We start from the raw sequence: 23,053 nt of genomic DNA on the forward strand, positions 1-23,053 counted from the left end.
GTAAACTGGTTGAGTTGCCTTTGCTCTTTCCGCTCACATAGGGACCTTGAAAAGTCTCCATTCCCTCAAGAGACCACACCTTTTCCGTCCACACTGTATCTCGCAGGGCAACCCAGATCAGAAATCTACATGCCCTCTTCCTGGAGTTTTTCTAGAATGTTCCTAAGTCCCCTTTTGCACAAATCTCTATATTCTTTGCCCCAAATCTCAGAAGACGCACTCCTAAAAATGTGCATTTGTGTTACATAACCATACGGGAGAAGTTTGGGACACATTACCTCCTAGGGGCCTGTGTCCGGGCAGCCAGTGGTGTGACGGTCGGAACGTTCGCTCATTGTTAATACAATCATTTTTACCTTTTCTTCTGCGTAGCCCATATTTCATGCATTTCCACAGAAAGCCTCCTTTGGATTCCAAGCCTGTTATTTTGATCTGTACGATAAGAAAATCACTGTCGTTTCAATCCGTAGCTCGCGGGGCCTGCTTTGCTTTTTTTAAGGACGATAAGTTCTTAAACACAAGCGAGATGAAAACCATACCGCACTTCCCTCGGGGACTATTTAAAATGTAAAATATAAATATTTCTTCTTTGAATGTACTTAACTTAGCAAGCCTGTGTCTGGTTTGTGTCCTTCCAGTCATCGCACTGACGCTGTGTTTGCTGTTCCTTCATTGAGCTGAGTGGAAATGAGCTGGAGAAGCGAAAATCAGCACTTCAGCCTTTTCTGTGGAGCAGAGCGCGTGAAGCTTGCCAAATCTTCCTTGATCGCATAATGCCTCTCAGATAAGGTTAACTCTGCAGTAGGCCTTGCCTCGTGGTAGTGTTTTATGGTGACAGATATGCTGGCTCAGGGTCTCTTGGTGCAGTGGGTCCGGTGTCAGGAAAAGCCAACAGGACGGTCAACTTTCGGGGGCGGGCCACACGTCATCTCGCTTGGCTCTGCGTTTGGGGCTTGTGGTCTTTGCCTGGTGAGGCCCACCTCAAAACCACCCCACTCCCTACCACTCCTGCCCCTAACCAGGGTGTCCTGAGTAATTTGTGAACATGGAGAGACTAAGAGAGTGGTAGCCTCTCTGCCTTCTGGCATCTTCTTACTTCACTGAGCTTAACTGCCATACTTCAGGTCAGACTGAGAGTCATGTTCTTGCCTCACACAGTGTTTAATTTTTTTTTTATGTTTATTTATTTTTGAGAGAGAAAGAGCGAGAGCGAACGTGAGCAGGGGAGGGGCAGAGGGAGAGGGAGACACAGAATCCAAAGCAGGCTCCAGGCCCTGAGCTGTCAGCACAGAGCCCGACGCGGGGCTCGAACTCACGGACCGCGAGATCATGCTCTGAGCTGAAGTTGGACACTTAACCAACCGAGCCATCCAGGCATCTCTCTTTTTACAGGTCTTTAGTTATGAGAAAAATCAGACAATGAAGGAGACTATCTGGCAAAGGAATAAAATGTCTGTTAAGACGGGGGACACTCGGGGTGCTTGAGTGGCTCGGTCAGTTGAGCATCTGACTCTTGATCTCATCTCAGGTCTTGATCTCAGGGTCTTGGGTTTCAGCCCCACATTGGGCTCCGTGCTGGGTGTGGAGCCTACTTAAAAAATTTTTAGAAGACAAGGGACACTTTAGTACCCCAGAGACAGCACCCAGTGGGAAAGTGACTTCTCATTCTCCCAGCCACTGAAACCTTTCCCTCAAGCGCAATCTCATGAGGAAGTCCCACTAGAATGGGAATGGGGTGGGGAAGGAGCAAAACAAATTTCATATAAAATTAGCATTTTAACCATTTTTAGAGGTACAATGCAGAGGCATAATGACATTCCCAGGATGTGCTACTGTCCTCACTTCCATGTCCCACTTGGTCCACCGCCCCACCAGACACTCTGTGGCCATCAAGCAGTAACTCCCCATGCCCGCGACAGCCTGGGTAGACCCCAGTCTACTTTATTTCTCTTTGAATTGGCCTATTCTAGGCATTTCATGTAATTATGCAGCATTTGTCATTTTATGTCTGGCTTATTTCGTTCAGCATGATGTTTTTAAGATTCATCCATGTTGTAGCAGGTGTCAGAACTTCAGTATCTTTTTTTTTTTAATTTAAATATAATTAACACACGGTGTATTATTAGTTTTAGGGATTCACCGATTCTATACATTACTCAGTGTTCATCAAGTTAAGTGTATTCTCAGGCACCTGGGTGGCTCAGTCAATTAAGGCTCTGACTTTGGCTCAGGTCATGATCTCACAGTTTGTAAGTTTGAGCTCCACATTGGGCTCTGCACTGTCAGTGCAGAGCCTGCTTCGGATCCTCTCTCTCTCTCTCTCTCTCTCTCTCTGCCCCTCCCTCTGTCTCTCAAAAAATAAATAAACATTGGAGCCCCTGGGTGACTCAGTTGGTTGGGCGCCCGACTTTGGCTCAGGTCATGATCTCGTGATTCGTGGGTTCAAGCCCCATGTCAGGCTCAGAGCCTGGAACTTGCTTCAGATTCTATGTCTCCTTCTCTCTCTGCCCCTACCCTGCTCATTCTCTCCCTCCCTCCCTCCCTCTCTCTCTCTCTCTCTCTCTCTCTCTCTTTCTTTCTTCCTGTCTCTCTCTCTCAAACATTAAAAAACAATTTAAATAACTAAATATTTTTTAAAAAGATAAGTGTACTCTTAATCTCTTGTATCTTGTTCATCCCCTTCATCTATTTCTTTTAATGACTGAATAATATTCTCTGGTATGCATATACTGTTCTGTGTTTATCCACTCACCCCCTGGTGGACACTTGGATTGCTTCCACATGTTACCAATTGTCCATAATGCTGCAATGAATATTATCACACAAGTGTCTGCTCAAGTCCCTACTTTCACTTGTTTCGGGTATACCCGTAGGAGCGGAATTGCTGGATTATTTGGCAATTCTGTGTTGACCGTTTGTTTGAAGAGCCACCAAACTGTTGTTCACAGCAATTGTATCCTTTTACATTCCCACCAGCAATGTGAGGGTTTCAATTTCTTCACATCCTCCCCAACACTTACTATTTTCCATTATTATTGTTATTATTATTCTTATTACCATCTTAGAGGGTGCCAAATGGTATCTCATTGTGCTCTTCCTTTGTATTTCCCTAATGACTAAGGGCGCTCAGCACCCTTTCATGTACTTATGGGTTATTTGGGTATCTTCACCGTAGAAGTATCTACTCAAGTCCTTTGCCTTTTTGAAGTCAAGTTTGTGTCTTTGTTGTTGTGACTTAGGATCTCTTCATATATTCTGGAAATATGATCAGGTATATACCAGATACATATTTTGGAAATATTTTCTCCCATTCTGTTGGTTGTCTTCTCACTTTCTTGATAATATGTGTGGATGCACGCAAGTTTTTAATTTTGCTGATGTCCAACGAATCGACTTCACCTTTAAAATCTTTTTTAAGTTCTATTTTTTTTTTGAGAGAGAGGGAGAGAGACAGACAGACAGAGAGAAGGAGCAGGGGAGAGGCAGAGAGAGAGAGAGAGAGAGAGAGAGAGAGAGAATCTTAAGCAGGCTCTGCACCAAGCCTGACACGGGGCTCATTCTCACCACCGCAAGATCATGATCTGAGCCAATACCAAGGGTCAGACACTTAACTGACTGAGCCACCCAGATGCCCCTCAACATTACCTTTAGCTGCTTGTTTGTTGTTGTTGTTGTTGTCTATCTCAGTATCCATAGCCAAATCCAACCTTACAAAAATCTACCCCATGTTGTTTTTGAACTTTTTTGAAGACTTATTATGTCTCTGGCACCTCCCATATATAATCTTATTTAATCCTTGCAGCAAACCTATGTGGTATTATTTATTACCTCCTTTTGATTGATGAAAACACTGAAGCTTAAAATAATAATTTTCCCAAGATTGTGCCACTAGTAAAGTGATAGAGTGGGAATTTGAACTGGGGCATCCAAATTCCTAATAGATACTAATGTGGGGGGTTCAAGAATGAGATATAATAATTTATCTGATTTCTCAGGAATTTCCCCAAACTATAAGTTATGCTTAAAATACTTCCAGCATTCTTTATGCACTTTACTCACTAGTATTGGTATCTAAAATTTCGTGTTTGATGAGTAAGAAATATTAAATTGAGTAGTATCTTTAAACCACAGCAAATGTTCAAATGTTGGAAAATGCCAGAAAACCGCACTGGCTAGTATTCAAATAATGTAATATTTGGGTCTCCCAAAAAGGTGAACATAACTATAAAATTCATGTGTAGACATTGCCAATTTAAGGATTTATTTGCTTCTAAAGTTGTTGTTTCTTAGAACATCATCTATAGGACTTAAATAAAGCCTACGATGTGTATAAACCTACTAATATTTATTTTATGGACCAGAATGACTCACTCTTAGCAGCAGGTCAAGTCAGAAGCACACACGTATAGCAACAGCTACAAGTAAGACTGGCTGGTTAGATCATAAATATTCCCCTTCTATGTTGATGGCTAAGCTTTCATTTTTGCTGGAGAATTATATTTTCTCCTTTCCCCAATTTCTCAACTGATCTTCCCCAGGATATAGAAACACATACAAATTTTTTGAGAAAGGACAAGAAAGAATTCTTGCATGGAAACACTTGCAATGGAACCAGATATGGTTCCATGAAATTCTTGCATGGAACCAGATCTGGATTTTTCCCCCTTAAAACCCATATTTTTGCTGTTGCTACATCTGGCAGCCTCCCAAGAGAGGCTCAGAAGGAAGAGGAAAAGGAAAAGAGCCCTCAGTTGTAGGATTAGGAGGTGTTCAGTATAACATGGTGAGAGTGTTTCTTGTGTGTATTTATTTCCTATTTCTGTCGTAACAAGTCACTACAAATGTAATGGCTTAAATTAACGCAAGTTTATTCTCTCAAAGTTCCGGAGGTCAGAACTCCCGAATCAGTGTCACTGGGTTAAAGTCAAGTTGCCAGCACGAAGGCTCTGATGTTCTCTGTACTTTCAGCTTCTGGTGGCCACCTCTGTTCCTTGGCTTGTGGCCCTTCCTGATGATCAAAGCCAATCACTCCAGTCTCTTTCCATTTCGGGTCACCTTCTCCTCTTACTCTAACTCCTTCATCATCCCTCTTTTAAGGATTGCTGTGATCGCATTGGGCCCTTCGGGTAATCCCGGATAATCTCCCTCTTCTAAATCTCTTGACATTAATCACATCTGCCAAGTCCCTTTTGCCCTACAAGGCAAGATTCACAGGTCCCAGGAAACAGGAAGAGGACTCAACTCAGGGACCGTTATTCATCCTACTGCATTGGGCATGGTCTACACTTCCAGTGAGAATGAAAGGCAGATGGGAGTGGCCAGGACCTAAGAACAGGGGAGCTCCTACGGCAAGGTGTGGAAGAATGTGCCCAGGTGCTAGTAATCCTTCATTGTACTAGGGCAAACTCAAGGTCTAAGACAACTCCACAAGCTTGTTTCCTGATCAAGGTCAAGAGCTGGCAAGAGGTCTGAATCTGACAGTGGACCCAGAGCTCCTGCTTAGGTTTAGTTTTAAAAGAAGATCTGGTCTCTTGGCAGGAAAACAGAGATGGATCAAGTGTGTCTGCAGGGCTCACAGGATAAGCAGAAGAACCAGTTTGTGCCTGCACTGGGAATTCAGAACATGGAAAAAATGCAAACGCATCGTTCTTTCGGCCTGAGGGTTAAGAGAGCGTGGGTTTTAGAAGTCGTGTTATTCCAACCTGGGATGGTAAGCTCTGTGAGTAGGTGAGCTGAGACCCAAGAAAAACATGAGGTTCTCTGTGGTTAGAATTAGGAACAGGCCCAGGCAAATCAGATTTGCAGAAATAGAGATTTAGTTATTCTTAAGGCCATTGAGCATTTATATCTGGCACGCATGTACGTGTGCACACATGGGGTGGGTGAATTTTAGAAAGTATATATATTTTATTTATCCCCTCTCCCAAGTGGTACACTGCAAGACTGTCTATAGCTTCCCGATACCAAAACCAATATGAATGTTGCAATAATTATACTCAAATTCTTCTCCCTACGGATCCACGTGAGGATTTCTTTGAACGTATACCCGGAACAGGACAACATCAGTCTGACAGCTGACAACATCAGTCTCCATTTCCTCCAGCAGTGCATGAGGATTCAGATATCCCTACCTCCCTGTCAACAGTTGTCATTTTCCATCTTTCTAATTTTGCCTGTTTATTAGGGGATGTGTCCTGTCTCAGTTCACTATCACATCATTGTTTCTTATGCTCCTTAGTCATGTGACTTTCCTCCGCTATAAATCGCCTTGTTGTATCCTTTGTTGACTTTATACTGGAATTGTTACTTTTTCTTTCTTGATATGAAAGTGTCTCTTGTATGCTCAGATATTAACCTTTTGTTGATTTTAACCATTGCAGATCATTCTTCCATTCTGCACCTGTCTTAATTTTGTCCACGATGTGCTTTGCTGAACAGACATTTTTAACTTCAGTGTAATCGAACTCATTAAGTTTGAGATTTATTGTTTGAAGATTCATTTGAAGAATTCTCCCCATCGTGGGGCGCCTGGGTGGCTCAGTCAGTTGAGCATCCGACTTTGGCTCAGGTCATGATCTCACAGTTTGTGGGTTCAAGCCCCGCATGGGGCGCCACACTCTCAGCACAGAGCTTGCCTGGGACCCTCTGCCTCCTTCTCCCTCTGCCCCTCCCCTGCTGACTCTCTCTCGCTCTCTCTCTTTCTCTCAAAGAATAAATAAGTTAAAAAAAAGAGGCTTCCCCGTCGAAAGTCACAAGAAACATCCCATTTCCCAATAACTTCAGGTCTTTAATCCATGTGGACTCCATCTGTCTGGTGTTAGCTAGTAATTCAGATTTATTTGCTTCAGATAGTAGGTCCGCTTTGCTAACCGTAGCTATACAACAATCTATTCTTTCTCCATTGATTTGTGGTACCGTTGACTATATATTAAATTTCCCTATACACATGGACCTGCCTCTGACTTCTAGTTTCTATTTTATTAGTCTACTTTGATGCCAGACTGTACTGTTTTTATTACTGTTATTATGCTAAGTCTGAATAACTGATACATGTCCCGCTCATAGATATTCTTTTAAGAATAACTGTCAAAGACGTTCATTCTTTTTTTTTTAATTTGAGATATAATTCACCCTATCGTAAAATGTTCCCTTTAATGGTGTATAATCCCATGGTTTTTAGTGTATTTGTAACCATCGCTATACTCTGATCAGAACCTTTTTCTTACCCTAAAAAGAAACTTTAAAAAAATATTTTTTTGATGTTTATTTTTGAGAGAGAGAGAGACAGAGCACGAGTACGAGTGGGAGAGGGGCCAAGAGAGAGGGAGACCCAGAATCCGAAGCAGGCTCCGGGCTCCGAGCTGTCAGCACAGAGCCTGACATGGGGCTCCAACTCACAAGCTGTGAGATCATGACCTGAGGTGAAGTCGGATGCTCAGCCGACTGAGCTGCCCAGGTGCCCCTAAAAAGAAACTTTATACCCACTAGTGATGACTCCCCATTTGCCTTCCCCAAGCCCCTGGCAACTTCTAACCTACTTTCGATCTCTATGGATTTACCTATTCTGAACATTTTACTTAAATGGAATCATACTGGAGCACCTGGGTGGCTCGGTTGGTTAAGCATCTGGCTTTTGATTTCAGCTCAGGTCACGATCTCATGGTTCATGAGTTCGATCCCATGTCAGTCTCCATGCTGACGTTACGGAGGCTGCTTGGGATTTTCTCTCTTCCTCTCTCTCTGCCCCTCCCCCACTTGTTTTCTCTCTCTCTCTCTCTCTCTCTCTCTCTCTCTCAAAAATAAATGGAATCGTACAATACATGATCTTTCGTGACTAGCTTCTCACTTTGCAGAACATTTTCCAGTTTTGTCTGTTAGTATGTATCAGTAGTATTGAATATTTTTATTGCTGAATAATATTCCACTGTGTGGATATACCACATTTTGTTTATCCATTCATCAGTTAATGGATATTTGTTCTTATTTTTTACTATCATAAATCATGCTGCTATGAACATTTGTGTACCTGTTTTTGAGTGAACATAGTTCTCAGGTCTCTTGGGTATATACCAAGAGTCAAATTGGTGGTCATATGGCAACTTTACATTTAAGTTTTTGAGGGACTCCCAAACTGTTTTCCAAAGTGACTGCACAATTTTCCATTCCCACCAGCAATGTATGGGGATTCCGATTTCTCCACATGCTTGTTTTACTGTCAATCTTTTGGAATACAGCCATTCTACTAAGTATGAGATTTGCCTCATTTGGTTTTGATTTCCATGTTTCTTTCTTTTTTAAATTTTTAATGCTTACTTATTTTGAGAGAGAGGGAAAGAGAGTGTGTGTGTATGAGCAGGGAAGGAGCAGAGAGAGTGGGAGAGAGAGAATCCCAAGCAGGCTCCGCACTGTCAGCAGAGTCCCACACAGGCTCAATCCCTCAAAGCATGAGATCATGACCTGAGCTGAAATGACAAGTCAGACGCTTAACTGACTGAGCTCCCCAGGCGCCCCCTGATTTCTATGTTTCTGATGACTAATGATGTTGAGCATCTTTTCATGTACTTGTTGGCCATTTGTACAATTTCCCTGCAAAAATATCCATTCAAATCCTTCGTCCATTTTTAACTGTATTACTTGTCTTTTTATTGATGAATTATAAGTGTTCTTTATATATTCTGGGACCTAGACCGTTATTAGATATAAGTTGTAAATATTCTCTTCCATTCTGTGGTCTGTATTTTCACTTTCTTTGAGTCCTTCCCATGGACTTTCCCAAACTTCCCAAGTTTTCCCATGACTGTGAGAGGCTGCTGTCTGTTTTCATTGTTCAGTCCAAAAAGTTTAGAATCATTCTTGACTCTTCTTCTCCCTTAACCTACATCCAGTCTGTCAGGAAGTCATATTGGTCTGACTTCAAGGATAAACAAAGCCGGATCCCTTTTCTCCTTATCTACTCTTCCTTCCATCAGCGTTCCTGTCTTTACCTGGATCATTGCTTAGGCTCCGAGCTCTTTTCCCTGCTTCTACAACAACCCTCAAATTGTCTTTTCTCAGTATAGTTTCAGAATGATCCAGTTATAGTCTAACTCAGATTATATCCCTCCCGTGATCAATTGCTCCTCAAATCCACTCAGAGTAAAGGCCAGACTCCCTGCTGTGGCTCAAGACACCTGCCGGGTCTGCACCCCACCCCCCCTCCCCGCTGCGAACACTTTTCCTGCCGCTCACCCCGCACTCAGCTCTGCCCCAACCACACTGACTCCTCATAGCCTCCCACCTCTGGGCCTTTGCATTTACTGCTCCCCTTACATTGATGCGTGTCCACAGATGCCGACAGGATGCTGATTTTTCAGGTATCTGCTTAAATGCCATATTTCCGCGAGGACGTCCTTCTTTACCTTCTTTAAAAATCACGCCTTCGTCACCACCGCCATGGCCCTCCCTTTCCTGTTCCCTGGTTTGTTTATTTTTTTCCATAGCACTTGTCCCCTGTCCATTACTCTATGTTGCACTTGGTTTGTTTTTGGTCGGTCTGTCTCCACCCCCACTTCAGCAAGTAAGTTCCATGAAGGCAGGGATTCAAAAGACGTTAAGATGCACCAGACCACAAGTTTTGAAACTTGACTGTTTGGGAGTCAATACAGCAGCAGTTTGAAGCATTTGTCTTTCCTGCTTGCCACGGATTTGGGTGTGGTCTTTCCTGCTCCGCCGTGCAGCATGCTTTGCCGTGGCACTATGACCTCTACGAGAGTGAGTACTCTGTTCGTTCGTTTTTGTTTGCTTTTTAAAATCAAAAAGTGCATATGCATTTTGAAAAAGAAAAGGAATCACTGAATCCTGAGAAATCTGTTCCTTCTTTCCTTCTTTTCTGGAGGTGATATCTCATGGGAGTCTGGCTTCCCTTCTCTACCTAGAACACCCAGCTGCTCCTTAGCAGCATGTCTCATGTTCATGGGAACCCAGAGCGGGGAGGGCCTTGGAGCATACACTCCAGGGTAAATTGCCCTCGGCCACCCAGCAGTCCTGCTTCCTCCATTGAGACCATCCCCTTGCACTCGCTCTCTGGTATTAGTGTCTTCTTAAATTTATTAGCATAGCGTACGTCCTGAAAGGACACAAATCATAAGTGCACGGCTCCGTGAATTTGCACAGGCTGAACACAAGTGTATAACCAGCTTCAAACAAAGAAATCCAGCCCTACCTAGGAGACCCGCAGCTGGATTTGTTGCACTTTTAGCTGGTGAAGGAGGCCGGGGCGAGAGAACGAACAAAGGGACCATAGAATTACACATTTTTTTTCGCTTTAAAACCAGACCGTATCTTTTCAAAGACTAGCTTCCACCGAATGTGCCTGATATTTCTGGATTTCTGAAATGACCACATGTGATCTCCGTGCACGTATCTGGTATACAATTTATAGTAACATTTTAGCTTTTCTCTCATTTAAAAAATAAACTTAATGTTTTATTTAGGGAGAGCTAATTTTGAATGTACGTGGCCCATTTGTCTTTTGATCCCGCAAGTGGATGGCTCCCAGGACAAGAAAGGCAGTGAGGCGCCGTCTGACTTGACTCTGAGATAACAACACTCTCCGAATCCTGTCCCTCCTGTCCTCAAAGCCTTGCCTGGGATCCAGGCTCTCCCTACAGTAAGCAAAGTAGACAACAATCTATGCCCCTGAAGTGCGGTGAGAGCCTCAAGCTCAAAATATCCCACTGGGTCATTGAATTCAACTTCCCTAAGTTTTAGTTTCATTATCTACAACCTAGTGCTAGAGACCCAAGCCCCCTTAAAATGGAAATAATCATAGTAATCATGTGGTGGGAATTGGATGAAATAATGTATTTGTGGTAGGTAGAATATTACCCCCTTCCAGATGTCCACGCTAATCCCAGGAATCTGTGAATATGTTACCTTATATGTCAGAAGGGACTTCGTGGTCGGTTACAGTTAAGGAACTTGGGATGGGAAAATGGCAGAGGGGAATTAAGGTTACAAGTGGAATTAAGGGTACACATCAACGGACTCAACCCAGGGATTTCTCCTGAATTATCTGTGTGGGTCCAAGTGTCATCAGAAGGACCCTTAAAAGTGGGAGAGGGAGACAGAAGAGAAGGTCAAAGGGCTGTAAAGAACTTGACCCACCATTACTGTCTTTTAAGTAGAGGAAGTGACCCTGAGCCAAGGAACACAGACAGCCTCCAGAAGCTGGAAAAGGCAAGGAAACGGATCCTACCCTAGAGCCTCCAGCAAGAAACATAGTCTTGCTGACATCCTGATTGTATCCCTGTGAGAATGTCGCATTTCTAACCTTCAGAAGTGGGGGATAATACATGTACGGTATTTCAAGCCAATAAACTGGTGCATTTGTTAAAGCGGACATAGGAAACTAATAATTTAAGATCCTAATGAAGGTCCAGGTACTAATAAGTGATCAATAAATACATGTTAGCTATGCAGGCTAAATAGGGAAAAGGGGGGGGCTGAATGCTTCTAAAACCTTTCACAATTTTGTCCAAGGTTGACCCTGTATAAGTCATCGAAGGCCTGTTCCTAAATCACATAGGGATTCACAGAGCTGGGTACAGAAATGAAAATAGTTTTTCCTCTTGTCAGAGTTGCCATGTTTAAGTTCACCCCTAACAGTCATTTTGCCTGGAAAGTGTGTGTGTGTATACATATACACGTACGTAACTATATGCACCTACGTACCTGTATACAAATATGTACCTGTATACACGTACATATGTATATATGCCTACAGAGCTGTATACACATACATACATATACACATAGACATACACACACATACATGCATATATACATATTCTATCAAAAACTAAACTAAATCTTGGGCTATAGCCACGTCGAATGAATGCCCCCGATGTTATTGGTTACCATGATGTTAGTGCGGACCCCATCACCTCTCACATCAATGGTCTTGACAGCCTTCCGATGGGCATCCTAAACACTGCTGGCTCCCGCCTTCCAATCTGTCTTCCGTGGTGCCTTTATGGAGATTCTTAAAAAAAAGTAAATATCTGGTCACGCCGTCCTCCGTGTAGGGCATTCAGTGACTTCCCATAACTTTTACAGGACAAACTCCTAAGCTCATCAGTGATTTTCAAAAGGACTTTGTAGTCTGTTTTCAAAGCCTTTTCGTTTCTAGAAAACTTCAGCTCTCACCGCTTGCCTACTTGAGCTCTGTGCCCTGGCCTACCAGGGTAACTCCTACATCCCTAAATACACCCATTGCACCTACTCACCTCGTTATTTGTGCCATGCTATTCCCTTTTCTGGAATGTCTTTCTCTAGCATCTTGGCAAGTTTTATCCAACATTGTCTAAAGTGTTTGCTGATCTACCGAGCTAGAAGTAGTCTCTCCTCTGCATTCACACACCATCATTGTGCTCACCTGCTATCTTCTAAAACGGTGGTTTTCCTACTGCCTGAACTTCTCTGTGAACACACAAGCTTATAGGGAAAAAAGGTGGGAATCGGGGGTACGATACCTTACACGCTGATGAATCCCACATAGTAGCTGCAATTGTGCCTTCCCTTAAAGGACCCAGGCCACGTGTGGCTATCTAGATTTAAATTAGTCAAGTTTAAGCCAAATTAAAATTTATTCGTCATACTAGCCACATTGCAACTGTTCAACAGCCATGTGTGGCTAGTGGCTACCATACTTAAGAGCATGGACACAAAGTAATTCCGTTATCATGGAGAGTTCTGTTCGTCAGCGCCGATCTAGAACACAGTTAAGTGATCAGTATATACCTGAGGAGAAAAGAAGGAAAGAAATAATAATGAGAAAGAAAGAGGAATAGGGAAGATAATTAAATCCCGAAAGGATGTCAGGAGAGATTGTCCAAGACTTTGAAGTGGGTAAAAGAGCTTGCCAAGTGTCCTTCCAACAAAGGGCTGGCAATCCCTTTGGAGATTATCTGATTCTGTAGCGATGTGTACCTTTGACTTATTATCTAGGCAATTGTACATCTATGTAAGGGAAGAAGTTAGCTTGTGGAAAACTGATAGCCGTGCAAATGATTCTTGTCCGCAATGATGCAAATGAATATTGTTCCACTAGAGAAACAGTTCATTTCCCGCTGGTATAAAAGATAATTTCAAGCTTCACAACTGATCGTCCATTAGATATTAGCACATTTTACCTCTGTTAACAAATTTATTTCAGCATTCGTAATTGATTCTGTATCTCTCTGTTCTTCAGTCTCTTTCTTTCTTTCTCTCTTTTTGTTTTGAGAGAGAGAGGGAGAGGGCACAAGTGAGCAAAGGGCTGAGAGAGACAGAGAGAGAGAGAGAGAATCCCAGGAGGGGCAGAGAGAGTGAGAGAAGCGGGGCCCACCCCAAGCGAGGCTCCTGTTCACCCCATGTGGGACTCAAACCCACAAACCGTGAGATCATGACCTGAGCCGAAATCAGATGCTTTATGACTGTGACACTGGGGCGCTCTCTTTAATCTCTTTGAAATAGCCTTCATGTCTTACCAGTTCCTTCTTTGATTATTACGTTGGTTTTTTTTTAAGATTTTATTTTTAAGTAATCTCTACACCCAACGTGGGGCTCGAACTCACAACCTCGAGATCCAGAGTCGCATGCTCTACTGACTGAGCCAGCCACGCGCCCCATGTTCATTTTTGATATATGCATCAGATGCAGGTTGTTGACATTAAAAACATTGTACCTTAAGGATGTTCAAGTGGGCTAGACATGGAAGCCTGGAGAAATGCACCGCTTGGGAAGTAAGCCTTAGGGGCTGTATACGCCCAACCTTATCTCATCTTGGCTCCCAGTGTGAATAACAAAAAGCAGAACTGTAACTTTCTGTTACTGACTCTCAGTTCTTTAGATTCTTCCGTCCTCTCTAATGATTTCGGTTTTTTGAGCGTGTGTATGTTGTTTTTGATTCCAGTTGCACGGCCACTAAGCCGCCTACCGTTGGTTACAGCAATGATGAGTTTAGTTAGTCTGTCTGGTGCTTCTTACCAGATGGATGATGAAAGGAATGAGAGCCATGTTGAAAAATTTTTGAAAATTGTTCTCTAGCAGGGCAAGGCAAGCGACGCATGGAGGGAGGATCCTTTGTTGGAGGTCTTTTTTGAGCTGCTGGTCCCGGTACATCTTGTTAAAATCAGAACCTGACAGTAAAGTGGAAGAAAGAGATTTTATTCAGGAATGACTGCAAGAGGGGAAGAGAGACCTCCACATAGAACTGGGATCAGTTCTTTTTTTTTTTTTTTTAAAGTTTATTTATTTATTTTGAGAGAGGGAAGAGAAGAGGGGTAGAAAAAGTGGGAGAGAGAGAATCCCAACCAAGCTCCATGCTGTCAGCACAGAGCCTGATGCGGGGCTCAATCTTAGGACCTGTGAGATCATGACCTGAGTCAAAGTCAAGCTTTGGACAGTTAACCCACCGAGCCACGCAGGTACTCCAAAACTGGGTTCGGTTCTAAAGATAGCATGTGCAGGTGGAGACTTATAGCCCAGGATCAGGGTGGGGTCAGCAGATGGGACATTACTAAGGAAACATAGGGATAAGGGGGATTCTGGCTAACTCAGCTTGACAGGACTTTTGCTAAAGGCAGGCCATGTGATTGGACATCACCTGGGGGAAGGGAGGGGGTCAGGAATTTGATCAGACATCAAAGTGATCAGTTATCAAGTGGGAGAATTTCTCTGTTCCTGACTTAGCAGGGTTTTTGCTAAAATTGGGCAATGCACGGACGGGCACAGGAGTCCCGAAGTTGAGGCCTCATTGAGAAGAGAGTTCAGAGCCCCCTGACTCAAGTTTGCTCAAGGAGAGCGTCTTCATTAACAAAAAGGAGCTTTGGGGATGGCCTTTGGAAAGAAGAAAATTGCTTTGCCAACGGTATAGAAACTGAGAATAAGTAATCAAGGCAGAGGCTAAAAAGTGGAAACCTTTTGAGTTAATTTTTTGGCTTGAAAGGTTAACAGGAAGGAAAAGTCTTTAAAAAGAGTCCCATGTGGTCAAGGTAGAAGTTTGTTACTTTGATTTTGTTTTATAGTTTGAAATGTTAAAATATATAAATATATATAATGTTAAATATAAGAAATAAAGACAATAGGGGCGCCTGGGTGTCTCAGTTGGTTGAGCACCCCACTCTTGTTTTTGGCTCAGGTCATGATCTCAAGTTTCTGAGATTGAGCCTTGCGTGGAGCTCTATGCTTGAGATTCTCTCCGTCCCTCTTCCTCTCCTAGGCTCACATACATGCGCTCTAAGAAAAAAATAAAGGAAGGCAGGAAGGCAAGAGAGAAAGAGGAAGAAAAGGAACAAAGGAAGGAAGGAAGGAAGGAAGGAAGGAAGGAAGGAAGGGAGGAAGGAAGGAAAGAAGGAAAGAGAATGAAAGAAGGAAAAAAGGAAAGGGAGAAAGGAAAGAAAAAAAGAAAGAAATATAATGGTGTCAGGGAGGAGAGTGTAACCTCTACCCTCTTATATTAAGAGCCTGTCAATGAAATTAACAAAAGACAGATTCCTAAGAGAAAAGATACATAGCTTTTATTAATACTTACATGCATGGGAGCTCACAAAAAGAAGCAAAACTCAAGGAAGTGGTTAGACTCAGGGGTTATATACACCTTTAGCAAAACAGGAGGGGCTGGGCCTCAGGGTCCCATGTGTATTGGGGAAGTAACTAGGAAATAAGAGAGATAAAGGTTATTTTAGTAAGATCTGTTTAAGCAAGTTAGCCTTGTTGCTGCCTCCCCTGTCTCTGGTGATGTGAGTTGCTCTTCTCTTTCTGGGCAGGGTGGGGAAGAGAGAGGGACACCATCACCAATGGAAATGTATGCGCTACCTTTAGGCAGAAAATGGAAGGGCAGAGAATTCTTCCTGTATCTGTCGATTCTAAACTGTCTCTAGCTCAAAATAATCTTGATGCCAAAGTGGCATACTTCAGGATGACTTATTCTGATTCCCTTCATTGGCTTTCTAGAACGGTATTAGGTTTTGATGTGTGAAGGTTGATAAAAATTAAAGAAAGCAGTTATCCATCCATTCATTCATTCATTCACTACATTTTTATTGACGGATACTGCTGTGCCAAGCACTTGGCCAGGAGCTAAAAACAGAAGGATGAGGCATATTCTTTGCTCTTTAAGGATTTCAGACAAGCAGGAGACTGATACGGAAGAAAATTAAGTGAAACATAATGCCCTAGGTGCTGCAATATAAGTACGCGATACCAGAGAAATACAATAGGATAAATGGTCTGTTTTGGTCTGGGAAAAGCATATAAAACGATACAGGAATACATGACTATTGTAGTTACTTTCCATGGCTTCCCACGAGCTCTGAGCGCAATCTGAAATCAGTCACTCTGTGACTCAGTAATGACTACTGTCAGGCTGCAGACTGAGCTAGCAAATTAGAATTCACCGGACGCCGTGTTCAATAAACAATTCATTTTCAGATGTTTCTTTGGTTAAAAATGCATGCCTTTGGAAGTTTTACTAGTTGGTTATTTTCCTTAGAGGTGAGTAAACCAACAAAATGGCAGCCATTACATTCATATCCGGTCAAACATTACCATACGAATGTATAAAATTGGAGGGCTTAGGTGATTCAGTGCAATCTCCAAAGTCGACTTCGGACTGTCTGTTTCACTAATGTGTGTCCGGAATACCTTTATCTGACTTCTAACCCAGTCTGGGGAGCTTTGGATAGAATGTTTTGGACGGAATTTTGTGTAGCGACATCTGTTCCCTGGGTGAAAATGCATTAGCCAGATTTGTTTACGTATTTCTATGCCTCTGGTTAATCTTTTTCTTAGAAGTTACCAGTAGCTTGCATGCAAATTCTCGCAAGAACTCAAACTTCCGTAATGGGCTCTTCTCAGCTAGCTAAACTTCTCAGAAATCTGCTGCTGTTCTCCTAACTGCTTGATATCTCTCTGCATACCTATTAGAACCCATTCTCAAATCTATCACAAATAAACTTCACCTTGCTTCAGCTGTCACTCACAAGCAGGATCTCTTTGAATTAAGTCAGTTGCCCTGAGCAACACTAAAGTGCTACATGTTTCAAGGAAATCAGCATGACTCTTTGGAGGGAAAAGGGATAATTTTCCATGCTTTATGCCAGTGCAAAAATCCAACCTTGGTGCGACAATAATACAAATGCGCTGCTCTTCAATCACCATCTGACTCAATGGCTACTAATGCCAGAAGAAAGGTTCTTTTGTATGAAAATTCCTTCTGTGTCTTTGAACATACTCGTCTGTGTGGGGGCCATCCGGGTGGCTATGCTCCTGGGGGCTTTGCCAGGTGATGACAGCTGTAAATGGCCATTTATTCAGAAAGCCAGGCTGCTCACTCCTGTGTGCAGAGAACACAGCAATTATTTGAAATTACCTCTCAAAATCTTACCTCTGCCTTCATGTTTTTCTCGTTGAAAGACTAATTTCACATTAGCCGGTACAATTTACAAAAGGATTTCCAGAATTAATTTTTGTCTGGCGCCATTTTTTTTTCCTCCTGGGTGTTCTTGTCAGGCTGTTCTGTGATTCTTTTTGAACATCCAGTCCTCTCTCCCACACACCCACCATTTTACAGACCAGGGAACAAACCATGATGACCTCAATTTCCCAAAATTGGCAAGCGGAGAAGAGGGCCCATGGGTTCTAATTACAAACACCACTTGACGTGGGCCTAAGTATACCTTCTAGAGCGTTTTGTTTAGTCAGGTGTGCACAGAAACTTGTTGCCACATTATATAGTTCTGAAGAGGATCCTTGAGACCTAAAAATATATCTATTATGTGGTTTACATTCAGCTACACTGTTTCCTTCTCTCTCTGTCTCCACCTCTCATGAGCCTTGAGGAGCCATTGAGCCTTCCTTCTCTCTCTCTCTCGAAATCCTCCCATCCTTTCTTCCCTTTTCTTCTGGTCTTTCAGCCCGTTCACCTTCCTCCTCAGCTGTTGCAATGACCCCTGGGGTAGTGCCGCTTCCAGCTTTCCCCCTCACCCAACCAGGTCACCCTACCCAGAACCAGCAAGAAATAATCTTACCAGGGGCGCCTGGGTGGCGCAGTCGGTTAAGCGTCCGACTTCAGCCAGGTCACGATCTCGCGGTCCGTGAGTTCGAGCCCCGCGTCGGGCTCTGGGCTGATGGCTCGGAGCCTGGAGCCTGTTTCCGATTCTGTGTCTCCCTCTCTCTCTGCCCCTCCCCCGTTCATGCTCTGTCTCTCTCTGTCCCAAAAATAAATAAACGTTGAAAAAAAAAATTAAAAAAAAAAAAAAAAAAAGAAATAATCTTACCAGGTTGGCCCTCAGGCTCCCCGTCCCTAAAACTGGAGTCCACGGTCTTGGCGGAGTTTGGTGATACCCTCTCTGGGATCTCTCACTTTCTCCATAAACATTTAAAATGGTCGTGTCTTTGGTCTGATGAGGAGATCTAAAATTAAAATAAATATTGAATCATCTGGGTGCTCATAACCTAGTGCTGACATTGTCACCATCCACGTTTGTTTCTGTGTGTGCTCGTCCCCCACAGAACGGGTAAAAATTAATGCAGTTTTTCTTAAAGTTATGGTTAGAACGATAAGGGAATTTAGGTCGAGTGACATAGTGAAGCGGGTTTGTTTTTTTGCTTTTTTGTTTTAAAAAGGCCGTTTAGGCACAAAATGGCAATTTTCAAAATTGAGGCACATTTTGTGAATTTTTTGGAGGATCAAATATAATCATGCTCACTGGTAGACGATTCTTTTGGAATTGTCTCCACATTCAAAAGCCTCAATCAGAGGGGCGTTAGTCATATTTGCGCGTCGAAACACAAAGCGGATTTCTCCGCTTTTCCCCATGAGTTGGTCTTCTAGGTTTCTGGTTTCAGAGGCTGTGAGTTTCAAAGCCTTGCGCCTCGGAGTCTTAGGACATGGTCCCCCTGCTGTGCCTCAGTCCGGCCTCCCCGCTCTGTGATCTGTTCTCAGAGGCTGGTGACTAAGTTTTTCGAATTGTCAGCTGCACGTTTCAGTGGAACAGTCACCCTCCCCCGTTTTCTGGCTCCTCGTGGCTGTTTCAGCTCCAGATCACCCGCGTTTCTCCTCTCGTCTTCTGGTTTTAAGACTTCTGATGTTTTTGTGCCTTCCCCAGGAGCGCTGCTCGATGGAGAGGGTAGGGACAGGAAGCACGTTCAGTACTTTGGGCGGACACTGGTGACTTGTTTATCCTGTAGCTGGGAAAGCCTTCTCGTGGGTCATTTCTCATATTCTTCTCTCCTGCGTTTGCCCGCCTGCTGCCTCCCGTCCTGCCTCCGCCTCTGTCTCTGTCACATGCACGCGTGTGTTTGCAGTGTCTGATAAATCACGTAGTTACTTTTGACTCCTAATCCCTCTCCTACGTAGCCATGCTTGAAAAAAATAAAAGCCATTGTGCAACACGTGAACTGGGTTAGGTCCTCTGCCGGTAACTTTCACACACTTTTTTAAGAAACCCACCTCTGCCATTCAAGCAAAAGAGGGGATAGCTTGGCTCCTATCTACAGACCAGCTCCATTTCTCAAAAAAAAAAAAAAATTCCTTTTACATCTGACACCTCACGATTTCAGCCGTGGTAGGGAGACTAACCATACTCATTGTGGTTGGAGTACAAAATGTTAGAGGGGGGCATGTTGGCTTCCCCTGGGCCAGGTGCCCACCCTGGAACCGATCACCTGTGTCCAGGGACAGGCATAGTCTCTTCATGTGGCACCTCCCATATGGACCCAGGGCAGGACATGCAGGGGGTTGAAAGAGGGGTTACTAAACAAATCATCTTCGGGACCCATTTCATATATGACACAGTATATGAAAATCTCAACGACCACAGGAAATCAATATTGTGATTTCCGTTTTACAAATAACGAAAGATTCTTGGAGAAGTTACGCCACACAGATGATAAGTGATGGGGTTAGATCGACTTCTGAATCAAAACTTACCCCGTTTCCACGATGACATACGACACGATAATATTTGGTTGGAGACGAACATTGACTTGCTTTGGTAAAATAAAGGAATTCTTAACCACTTCTTATCCAGTATCGCTCACTGAACTTCACTAAAAGTCACCATTTTCTTACTTATTGGTTACTTTTATAAATCCAAAAAATATGACGTTAGAGCTACAAGGGACCGTGATCCTCTCTGCCCGAAACCCTACTGGACCTCCAGCCACCTTCATCGCCATGTAAGCAGATGAAGCAGACCCATCTCCCGGTTCTTAGGCCCCCTGAGCTCCAATAACCCCCCCCCTCACTGTCCACTCTCCCCACCAGACCCCAGGTACCATACTCCTCAAACTGCTCCTTTGTAAAATCTTAAATCCAAACCTTGCCCTTGCTGACCACACCTTGCCTCTTCTAGCGCTCTCATGATTCCCGCTATACTTGCCTTTGTCTCAGTGAGGTATCCAATCCCTTTGCCCCCAGTCGCCCTCCTGCCTTCCTCTCCTCCTGCCGCCCTCCCCTTACCTTCCCATCCAACCAGAACAAATCCTTCTTTGTATCAACTAGTCTTTACCAATTTCCTCCAGCCCTTGGCTACCATGGTCTCCACATCATGCTGTGTATCAATGCCCCAACCTCGCACCAGCTGAATTGTTTGTGTTCTCCACTCACTTGTACTCTTATGATGTAAAAATCACCAGAAGTACCGATTGGCACCACTAGGCATTAGTCCCAGGGCCCTCCTGTCCCATTCTCCACAGTGGCCATCTTAAGACTTTACTGCCTTTTTCAATTCTTCTGTCCCATAGTACCCTTCTCATGGCTCAGCAGGTGACTTCAGGAGGAAAATCGAAGCCCTTTTAATGACAAAATTCTCTCACCTTCCAATCTGCAAACCTGTGACCTTCTTTAGTAAAACTTTTATCACAAGGGAACACCCGACCCTCTCTCTCTGGCCTCTGGGGGCAGCTCACCTTCTTCTACAGATAGTCTTCCCACTTTCTAGAATCTTCCATATATTTTTATCTATAGCTCCTTTCCCTCAGAATTAAAAAAATACTTAGTTCAACCCATCAAAACAAAACCAAAAATATAACTTCCTTCTTTAAGACTGCTTCCGGTCAGTCACCACTAGAATACAAACTCCTTAAGAAGAAAGAGGATCTTCCCTCAGCATAATCCCTGCTCTTAATAGAAGTATTTATTAATAAATATTTGATAAAATTAATGAATGAATGCACTCGTTCAGATGCTTCAATTCATAGATAAGGAAACTGAGGTCAGTTTATTGTCCAGGTGTCTATAATGCCAAGCTGGGTTTTATTAGCTATCTGTAGATGACAGGTGTTTAATGTTCCCAACATTTTAGTCAACAGGTGTAAAAGTAGATATTTGAATGCAATATATAACATGGTTTGTACTTAGTTTGGGATGCTTTTGAGATATACATTCTGGACTTCCTGAAGAATAATATCGTCCATGTGTACGTAAGCTGATTTAGGATTTACTGGAGCAACGCAAGTGCTCACAAGCAGCAGTTATTAAGTAAACACAGCAGCCAGAACCTTTTAAAATCTATGTCAGATCATGATACGCCTCTGCTCAAAACCCTCCAATGCTTCCCACCTCACTCAGAATGAAAACCCAAGCCCTGATCATCAGATCCGGGGCTCTCCAAGACCTGACCTTCCTTCTGCAGCCCAATCCCTCCATTCCTCACGTATCCCTGAACCTGCCAGGCTTGTCCCCTCCACGGCCTCTGCCCTCCTTCCTTTGCCTGGGAAGCTCATACCCCAGGACACCACATGAGGGGTGCACTCCCTCTCCCTCCTTTGCTCAGAAGTCACCTTCTCAGTGAACTCGAGGAAGCTCTCTATCAGTCAACAAAATTTAAAGAATGAAGTTCTGTGCTTAGAGAAAACGATCTTGGAGGATGTCTTCCTGCTGTGTTACAGGAGGAGATGACAGCTACCAGGGGCTTAGGGGAATTTCAGACTTTGCCGTGGAACAGCTCACCTCCCCCTCTGCTTCCTCATGCCCCTTTCTCCCTTCCCAGAAGAAAGGACGCCAAGGTGCTGATGCCTCCCTTGGACTAGTCAAAGCTTCATGGCTCCGCACTCCCTCCCAGACATTCTGTTTCCCAAGGTGCCTTCCTGGGGATGCCTGGGTGGCTCAGTTGCTTAAACATCCAACTCTTGATTTCAGCTCGGGTCATGATCTCACAGTTCGTGGGTTTGAGCCCCACGTGGACTCTGAGCTGACAGTGCAGAGCCTGCTTGGGATTCTCTCTCCTCTCTCTCACCCAAACACACACACACACACACACACACTCTCTCTCTCTCTCTCTCTCTCTCTCTCTCTCTCTCTCTGTCTCCCTCTCAAAATATACAAAATATACTTTAAAAAAAAGGGGCCTCCCCCTTTTCCTCTCTCCCTCCTTCCCCCACCTTCCCATCAAAACCTCCTTTTCTCAGAGCAACCGAATTTGTTGGGTGTTAAATCTGTAGGCACTATAGGTAAAAAATCTGCAATGATTATTCTCCACGCAGGTTGCTTGCGTCTTAAAAGCTGAGCTTTTATTAGTTCAAACAAATAGCAAATTGGTAGATGATACAGGGAAGCAATTTTTGGCCGGGAACAATCTTGCGGAGACCTGGGCCTCCTTTGGGATCTAGTCTGGCACCGTGACAAAACATCGGCAACCTTACTTTCTAGAGTCGACCAAACCCTGATACGTGAGGCATTGTTTGTAAGAGTTCCATAAAAAGTAAGTCATTGATGTACTGAGATCTTCATAACAACATGCCCTAAATAGTATTATTCAATTTGGCATTTCACGTATAGAGTTTTTCAAACATCATTTTGTTTTTTAATTTTTGTAAAGCCAGTATCTCAGGATTTGAGCGGGGGCCCGAGTCCTGCACTGTTTTTGGTTTTGGCCCAAACTGCTCATTAATCTCACAGTGTAGCGCCTGGTGATCATGACCTGAAGGATGTGCTCTGTTTCGAAAGGAAATGTTTGACCGGGAAGCAGGACAACTTCTCACAGGCACTTAATTTAACGTGGAAACCCAGCTGTTCCTTTCTCTGGAA

The sequence above is a fragment of the Lynx rufus genome, unplaced genomic scaffold, assembly GCF_022079265.1.
Source record: "Lynx rufus isolate CCGP_SWC_20201006 ecotype Redwood Valley unplaced genomic scaffold, mLynRuf1.p SCAF_7, whole genome shotgun sequence".
NCBI classification, from domain to species: domain Eukaryota; kingdom Metazoa; phylum Chordata; class Mammalia; order Carnivora; family Felidae; genus Lynx; species Lynx rufus.